Source organism: Dipodomys merriami, unplaced genomic scaffold (assembly GCF_024711535.1).
Source record: "Dipodomys merriami isolate MVZ:Mamm:240054 unplaced genomic scaffold, mDipMer1.0.p SCAF_268, whole genome shotgun sequence".
Lineage (NCBI taxonomy): Eukaryota > Metazoa > Chordata > Mammalia > Rodentia > Heteromyidae > Dipodomys > Dipodomys merriami.
In genome coordinates this window covers 323,715-332,784 of record NW_027204137.1, presented here as the reverse complement: position 1 = coordinate 332,784, position 9,070 = coordinate 323,715, and the positions used below count along the sequence as shown (strand labels likewise).

The 9,070-nt window shown below is 34.7% G+C and overlaps 1 pseudogene; it reads left to right on the top strand.

Annotated features, from left to right (window-relative positions):
• Window positions 1-1,622: 1,622 nt before the first annotated feature.
• LOC138837244 (zinc finger protein 280D pseudogene) lies at window positions 1,623-3,109 on the top strand (annotated as a pseudogene).
• Window positions 3,110-9,070: the final 5,961 nt, after the last annotated feature.

The window sequence follows — 9,070 nt, the reverse complement described above, 5'->3', positions numbered from 1 at the left end:
TGTTGGGGGATTTAACTTTTTGAGTTCCAAGTATATTTGAGATATGAGACCCTTGTCCATTGTATGGCTAGTGAAGATCTTCTCACAATCCATGGGCTTTATATTGATCTTGCTAGCTAGGTCCTTTGCGAGGCAGAAGCTCTGCAACTTCCTGCAATCACATTTGTCCAACCTTTCTTTGATTTGTTGTGTTTCCTGGTCTCTATTAAGAAAATTTCGGCCTGAGCAAAGGAGGCCTAGGATTTCTCCTATTCCATCCTGTAATGTTTTCAGAGTGTCTGTATTGACTCGGAGTTCTTTGATCCATTTGGAGTTTATTCTGGTGTAGGGTGTTATATAAGGATCTAGTTTTAATTTTCTACAAGTAGTTAACCAATTTTGCCAGCACCATTTACGGAAGAGACTGTCTTTCTTCAATCCTATTATTTTAGCAACCTTATCGAAGATTAATTGGGTATAGGTCTATAGGTTCATTTCTGGGTTTTCAATTCTATTCCATTGGTCCTCAGGTCTGTTCTTATGCCAGTAACAAGCTCTTTTGGTTACTATGGCTTTATAGTAAAGTTTGAAATTTGGTATTGTTATTCCACCAGCAGTGTTCTTTCCGTTGAGGAGTGTTTTTGCTATTTGTGGTCTTTTATTGTTCCATATGAATTTTTGGATTGCCTCTTTTATTTCCTTGAAGAATGAGGTTGGAATTTTGATAGGTATCGCATTGAATTTGTAGATACCCTTGGGAAGTATTGCCATTTTCATGATGTTAATCTTTCCAATCCAGGAGCATGGGAGGTTTTGCCATTTTCTAAGTTCTGTTTTGATTTCCTTCTTCAAGATTTTAAAGTTTTCATCATAGAGTTCCTTCACTTCTTTGGTTAAGTTAATTCCTAGGTATTTTATTTTTTGAGGTGCTATTACAAATGGAGTTACTTTCCTAATTTCATCCACACTTTTCTCATTGTTGGCATACAGAAAAGACATTGATTTTTGGGGGTTAAATTTATGCCCTACTATCTTGCCAAAGTTTTGAATCAGCTTGAGTAATTTGGGAGTGGAGTCCATGGGATTCTTTAAATACAAGATCATGTCATCTGCAAAGAGCGAGAGTTTTATTTCTTCTTTCACTATTTGGATCCCCTTTATGTTTTTGATCTTGTCTTATTGCTGTAGCTAGGCATTCTAATACTAGATTGAAGAGAATTGGAGAGAGTGGACATCCTTGTCTTGTTCCTGAGTTAAGAGGAAATGGGTTTAGTTTTTGACCATTAAGTGTAATGCTGGCTGTAGGTTTGTCATACAGAGCCTCATTATATTGAGTAATGTTCCATGGATTCCTAATTTTTCCAAAACCTTCATCATAATCGGGTGTTGGGGCGCGCGCGCGGGGCCGTGCCAGCTTCCCTCCCCCCCACTTCCTCCCATGTCTCCCTTCCCCCTCTCCCACTTCCCATGGGTCAGGCTGCTGGCTCCACAATGGGAACCGCCGCCACCCCCACTGCTGCAGCTGCCTCTTGATAGTTTTTCGCGCTCCTCCTTTTTCTCCTCCTCCTCCGCCTCCTCCTCTTTCTCCTCCTCTTTTAGGGCTCCAGTCAGGCCGAGCTGGCTCCGCTCACGAAAATTCAGACATGGCAGAACTTTTTATGGAATGTGAAGAAGAGCTAGAGCCATGGCAGAAGAAAATAAAAGAAGTTGAGGAGGATGACAATGATGAACCAATCTTTGTTGGAGAGATAGCAAGTTCAAAACCAGCAATTTCAAATATTTTGAACAGAGTTAAACCAGCTCATATTCAAGGGGAATAAAGAATGGTGTGCTCAGTCGAGGTATTTCTGCTGCATTCAAGTCTACAAGTCAACACAATACGAACCCATCAAATCCAGTTGCTGCCTCGCCAGTAAATTTTCATCCTGAATCTAGATCTTCAGATAGCTCTGTTATTGTACAGCCTTTTTCTAAACCTGGCTATTTAACAAAGTCATCCCGAGTTGTATCTAGTAATTCTTCTGAGTTACTGTTTGACTTGACCGAGAATACAGAATTACCACAGTACCAAGGGATACCAACAATTTCTGGAGCAGGTCTGAATGAAAATTTGTTTTTATCAAAACGTCCTTCTGCTTCTGAACAGTGTAAATCCAAAAAATCCCAAGCCTGGTGAAAGTGTTTCTGTAACAGATTTCTCAGCTGTATTCCCTGTAGTTAAAACTCCTTCACTGATTTCTCCCCAAGCTATGCCATCAAAAGGTGAAAATACTTCATCAAATTAATCTAAAGATGGAACGCCTTTTCCACGAGCTTGTCCAAAGTGCAATATTGATTTCAATCTTCTGGATCCTTTGAAAAATCACATGCAGTATTGTTGTCCAGACATGATAAATGACTTTTTGGGACCAGATAAAACAGAAAACTCAAATACAGCAAATAAAGCTATGACTGCTGATTCAGAGAAAGGAAAATTGATCATGTTAGTTAATGACTTTTATTATGGAAAACATGAAGGAGATATCCAGGAAGAACAGAAGACTCATACAACCTTTAAATGCTTCAGTTGCTTGAAAGTTCTCAAAAATAATATTAGGTTTATGAACCACATGAAACACCACTTGGAACTTGAGAAGCAGAGCAGTGAGAGCTGGGAAAACCACACCACCTGCAAGCACTGCTACCGGCAATTTCCCACACCCTTCCAGCTGCAGTGCCACATCGAGAGTACACACACTCCTCACGACTTTTCTACCATTTGTAAAATCTGTGAATTATCATTTGAAACAGAACATGTTCTTTTACAACATATGAAGGACAATCATAAACCCGGTGAGATGCCATATATCTGCCAGGTTTGCAATTATAGATCATCATCATTTTCTGATGTAGAAACTCATTTTTGAACATCTCATGAAAACACTAAGAATTTACTTTGTCCATTTTGCCTCAAAGTTATCAAAATTGCAACACCCTATAAGCATCATTATATGAAGCATCAGAAAAAAGGAATACATCGTTGTAAAAAATGCAGACTGCAATTTTTGACCTGCAAGGAGAAAACACTTCCTACTTGATGCTATTACATTTTTTAAATAAATAAGCATTCTCTACGTGATCACTTGAGGGGTTAACTCTTTCTATAAATGTGTTTAATCACTCGAGTACTGTATTAAACATCCATAATCATTATCAGGAACTTGTGATTGAGATGAGAAAGAAATATCTAGATTTCTCGCTTCTCTTTTCCTCTTCTCCTTTTTCTAGTGAGAATTCTCAGCCTTTCTCCAAATTCTCCTATTAATAAAGAAAGAATGACACATTGTGGATATCAAGCAAAAGGCTCCAAAGCCTGAGTTTTATTGTTTCAGAAATAGATGAAATAAATCAGAGTGGCCCAAGGAAGAAGAAAAGCAAGATGTTTCTCTTTCTGGCTTCAACAATAGAGACTGAACACGACTCTAAACATCTAATAAACAATTTTCCTTAGCTAATTTTTAAAAAATATTGTTTTTTAATAAATAATAATTTTAACAATTAAAAAATTTAAAATATGTAGTAATTTGCTGTTTGCTTTTAGTAGGCATGAAATAAGACTGCATTAACATTGTGTGAGTTGAGAGGCTAAATTTTATCAGAATCCAAACAAAATGAAAAATATATGATTTTAAGAAAATAGCTTTTAGGTAAATTTTCAACATGACATACACACAGGGACATCTTTTTTCTTCTTTTCCTCTCCACACTTCAATAAGCAGTTCATGTAATTCAAATAGCTGTGTTTCTTTCAGAAATAGATTACACATAAACAAGTTAAAAGATGAGAACCATTATTGGTGGTGCATTCTTTAAAAATAGCAGTCAAATAACTATTAACCATAATTCCAAAATAATAATCAAATGCTCTTGAAAAGAGAAGATTGTAAGCAGAATATACAAAAAGTGATAGTGCCAGCACTGCTTCAGGAGCTGCTGTCTGATATTTAAGATTTCTAGTAAATGACAATTTTTAATCAAGATTAAATGCTTTCAGGAACCAAATTTTTTCTAGTTATATTTTATTGAAGGAATATGTTGTTCAAAATTAATGAAAGGGTAACAGGTTATAACCTGTAGAAAGAATGCTTACACACTCATTGTGGTAGGCATTAAATACCTTCCCAAAATATCTATAGTCCTGAAATATCTAATCAATCAAATGTAGATTTACATTTTATATATAAGTTTGTAAAATAATCACCTTTCATTGCCCAAGGAACACAAATTTGAATAATTATCAGATGGGCAAAGTATACTCAAAAGTCCCAGTTGTAGTTCGAAAGGGACATCATTAGGTAAGAAACATCAGAAAGATGTAAAGATGCTACATTAGAAGATTAAGAAAAAGACAAGAACAAACATACTGAAGTTTCTGGGAAGCGGAACAGGAAGTATATGCCTTTTCCACTAGATTCACCTGAAAAATATTTTAGCTCTGTAGGAGGCTCTATTTTAATCTAGTGAGACTTATTTTAGATTTCTGTCCTTTAGAAATGTAAATGATAAATAAGGATTATTCAAGACAATTATCTTGTAAAAATATTTTACAGCAGATTTGGTGTAGTAAGCTAAATCAACTACAGCCTTTTCCTGATGCAACTACAAGGATACCACGAATCCTAGTTTCTGAGAATAAGAAAAAGTTGCCACCAGCTTTATACACATGTAAGATGTACATACTACTAAGGGCCTTTCATTAATGAAGTCTTGAATTCCTAAATAATATTTAAACAAGAAGCTCCCTATCTTCATTTTCATATTTGGGGATCACTAAGTACCAAAGTTATGTGGAAGGCTAGGGTAAGAATATAGAAATGAAATATGTCTCCTGTTATTATAAAGATAAATTATGTTATTTTGATTTACAGTTTCTAAGATAATAAAAAATAAGGTAAAACCGAAATGGTAACTCAATCTTTTCTCCTTCCTAACTTTCCAACAGAAATTAGAGAATCCAGTAAAGATAAGCAATCCCAGGATAGTATAGGATGTTATAGGATCACCGGATGGTGAAAAAGAAGTTAACAAAAATGGGTTCCATGGAACAATGGGAAAAAATATCTACACCTACAGATTGTGATATAGCTAGAAAATAGTTTGCCCTATGCTAAGTCTTTGACATTTTAGCTACTTTCATCCCTTAGGAAATGACTTTATTAATACTCAAGGGTTTGCAGCTTATAACCCAGCAACAAATAATGCTTCTAAATGTAAACAAGCATGATACTAAGAGTAACCAAGGCTACTTGCATTGCTATAGCTGATAAAGTAGAATGATCTTGGGGAATAGTCAAGCAATCTTGAACTTTTTTATACCTTTCTTCTTCTCCAACACAAGAAGTCCTAGTCTAGATATGTAAAATTTCAATAAAAGATTTTTATGCTTTTTATCGTTCACATTAAAGCAAATACACTTTTCCTTTTTGCAAGCCTGACTTTGAACCAGTCAGACCCTCACCATATTTTATAGACAAACGTTTACTGCTTTGGCTTAGGCGTTTTCTTTCCTTTGGTTTTTGCTCTCTATTATTTTCACAGCTACATAGAAAAAAAGATAAATCCATTTTACTTATGTTGGATTGTTCAAAGTCTAGCTGTCTTCAGTTTTCTGTTCCCTTCTTCACTGTTAATTGAAGTTTAATTATTGCTCTTTAAATGATAACAAAAACGTGATACTTTAACGTATATTCTCATTGAAACCAGTGAATACAGGAGTGTAGGCGATTGTTTTATAATTGTTTCAAATATTTTCCTTGGCTATTTTCATTATTCCCTTTGTTCCTGTCTTCTAATCAGGAACACAAGGTTACACAAAAGAGCTTCCTAAGGAATAGGATGTTAGGCAGAAAAAAACAGATATATAATTAAAGGTTTTCATCTCTTAAGAGACTGAAAAGCTCAGAAGACATTGTGTTATTACTTGTACAGTTAAGATGACTTGAATGTTTTGGTTCTTAAAATAATTCAAATGCATGTAAAATGTTACAGTTGTTCCAAAAAATGATTATGGTTTATATTTTTCTGCTTCAATGAGATGAAATCTATTACAAGGTTGGAGGGCATATTTATTTTAGGGTAGAAGGGGTAATCTTAGAAAGCCAAGGGAGTTTCCTAAAACAACACTGCCTATCACATATCAGTTAATTATATTTATGACATATAAGTATATAAACATACAAATATGAATTGAGTGAGAAATGTGTGATTTACACAATTGATTCAATGACATTTAAAACCAGAGTTCACTTCTCTACGTTTATATAAACTAGTATATCTAGTGAGGATTTAAAGGTTTTTATAATACATATTTTAACATTTATACCAAAATATTAGTTTATTTGTAACTGTTTACTTTTAATTTTTGTCGGTCATGGAGCTTGAAATCTTGACCTGGACGATGTCGGTCAGGTCTTCAGTTCAAGACTAGTTATCTACCACTTGAGCCACAGCCAGTTTTCTGGTGGGTCATTGGAGATAAGGGTCTCATGGTCTTTCCTGCCTAGGCTGGCTTTGAACCATGATTCTCAGCTCTCAGCCTCCTTAGTAAATAGCGTTACAAGTATGAGCCATTGGAGCCTAGCAACATAATTATTTTTTACACATTTATGAAATATGAAGTGATATTCCCATTCATTTATATGTTGTTTAATGATCAAGCCACATCATATCCATTAATTTCTGCATGTAACATTTCTTTATGGGGAGAATGCTCAAAAAGTTATCTTCTGACTGTGATGAAATATCTATTCTTAAGTATAATCACTTTGCTTCCTGTAGTATAAAATTAATATATTTACTTTTAATCATGGAAGTTTGCTAATTAAAGTTATATAAAACATGAATTGTAAAGTGAAAGAAATTCATAGTTCCTTTGCTTGTTTAAAGAAAATAATTATGCATTTTTTCAATTATATTTCTTTGGGAATATGTAGCATTCATTGATTTAACTGTTAAAATTGATAACAGTTACATTATATCAAGTAGATTCAAATTGTATTTGAAAATTACACACTTAACACAAATATACTTCACTTTCTTCTAAGACATAATTAAAATAATAGTATAGCAAAGCTTGGTGTTAGTTCTTCATGTGTAGAATCATAGAAACTCAGGAAGCTAACACCTGAATATTTTAGCTCAATATCAGTCCAAACAGAAAAAAATGTGAAAATTTAACTCCAATTAGCCAGCAGGAGGCAGAAGGTGAGGATGTGGCTCAAGGAATAGCGTGTCATCAGCCCTGAGCAAAAAATACAATGGAGACCATTAAACATTGTGTTCAAGCACTAAAAATGGAATATACACAAAAGACAACAACAAAAAAATAGTATGAGCATCAGTAATGAAGACAAAATAGTAGAAAAGATCATGAGAAATATTGTGAAAACATCTGGAAGACAGAAATTATTAGATAGAATTTTGATTCATGAGAGGTAAAAGTAACAGTATAATTTGGACAATCTCATTGTAGTCATATGTGTTGAAACATGGCTATTAGGTAACATGTGAAAGAGCAGACTGGATTACCTGACATATCAGACTTCGTCTGTAACTATGCATTATCTCACTCTGCAAAAATCTAAAATCGTGCTTGTTAATTTAAAAAAAACCTCATGTTAGAGACTGTTTGGTCCACAAAGAATGGGGTCCTTATTTTGAGGCTTCAGACCAGTGCTTTTTTTTTTTTTATAACCACACCTGTTTTACCCCTCTTCCCTGGTGCAGCTATACCTTACTAAGCTGGCACCAAGCCAAGGCTTTGAACTAGACCTCCCCGCCTTTTTACATTTAGAAGCATTATTTGTTGCTGGGTTATAAGCTACAAACCCTTGAGTATTAATAAAATCATTTCCTAAGAGATGACAGTAGCTGTGTAAACAAACCTAAACTGTCAAAGACTTAGGATAGTGAAAACTAATTTCTAGCTATATCACAATCTGTAGGTGTAGATTTTGTTTCCCATTGTTCCATGGGACGCATTTTTGTTAACAAATCGTATTCTGCTGTCTTTTCATAAGAAATCATAGAGGTGATTTTTTTGCCTCTTATTCAATTATATCTAATATTTTAAAGTAGATTTGTCCTAATATAATATTAATTTAATCGATTATTTCATTAGGGTGATGGTGGTCTGATTTTTTTTCCAATACATCTTATCGCTTACAATAAATGAGAACATATTGTATCAGTATCCTATTAATATAACAAAATACATTATAAAATTAACTTAAAAGGAGGAAAGATAAATCTTGACTTCTGATTTTATACATTTCATTGTATGTTTCTTATCCTCATTGCTTTGGATTGCTGGTGGCACAGTACCCCATGTCAGGAACATGAGATGGATTATTTGTATTCATGGAAGCGAGGAAGTAAAGAAGAGGTGGAATAGGAGTGTGGGAAGGGAGAAAGAGGAGCAGGGGAAGAGGGAGAGGGAGAAGGAAAAAGAGAAGGAGAAAGAGAATTAAAAGAAGGAAGAGGAAGAAAGGACTTTGATGTTAACATCCTCTTTGATCACAAGTTCTCAGTGACCAAATCTTTATGACTATGCCCACTTGAAAGGGTTCACCTTTTTACGGCAACATAGTGAAAGCTAATTATTAATCCCAATCCTTTTTGTTTTCAGATTTCATTTATTGCGTGGTGGATAGATACATCTATACAATTGTGATAACTTCTGTTCCTAAATATTTACATGACTTAATCAGAGAAGCTATTTGGCATAAAGGAGGTTGGGTTATACAATTGCTGGAGAAATGAATGAAATATTTAGAGGACAAATGCTTTTAATTTGACAGATAAGGAAGTTTCAAGAGATTTCATTTTTTTTAATTTAATTTTATTTTATTGTGAACATACTGTACAGAGGAATTACAATTACATGGGCAGGATAATGCGTACATTTCTTACCAAGCATTGCAGCCTCCTCCTTTGTTTACCCTTCACATCCCTTCCCAGCCTTCCCCCTCCCCCCATCCCAAACCTTCACCTTCCCCCCCTCCCCCATCCCCCTCCCGCACCAACGTTGTAAAGCTCGTTTTGGACATGACAA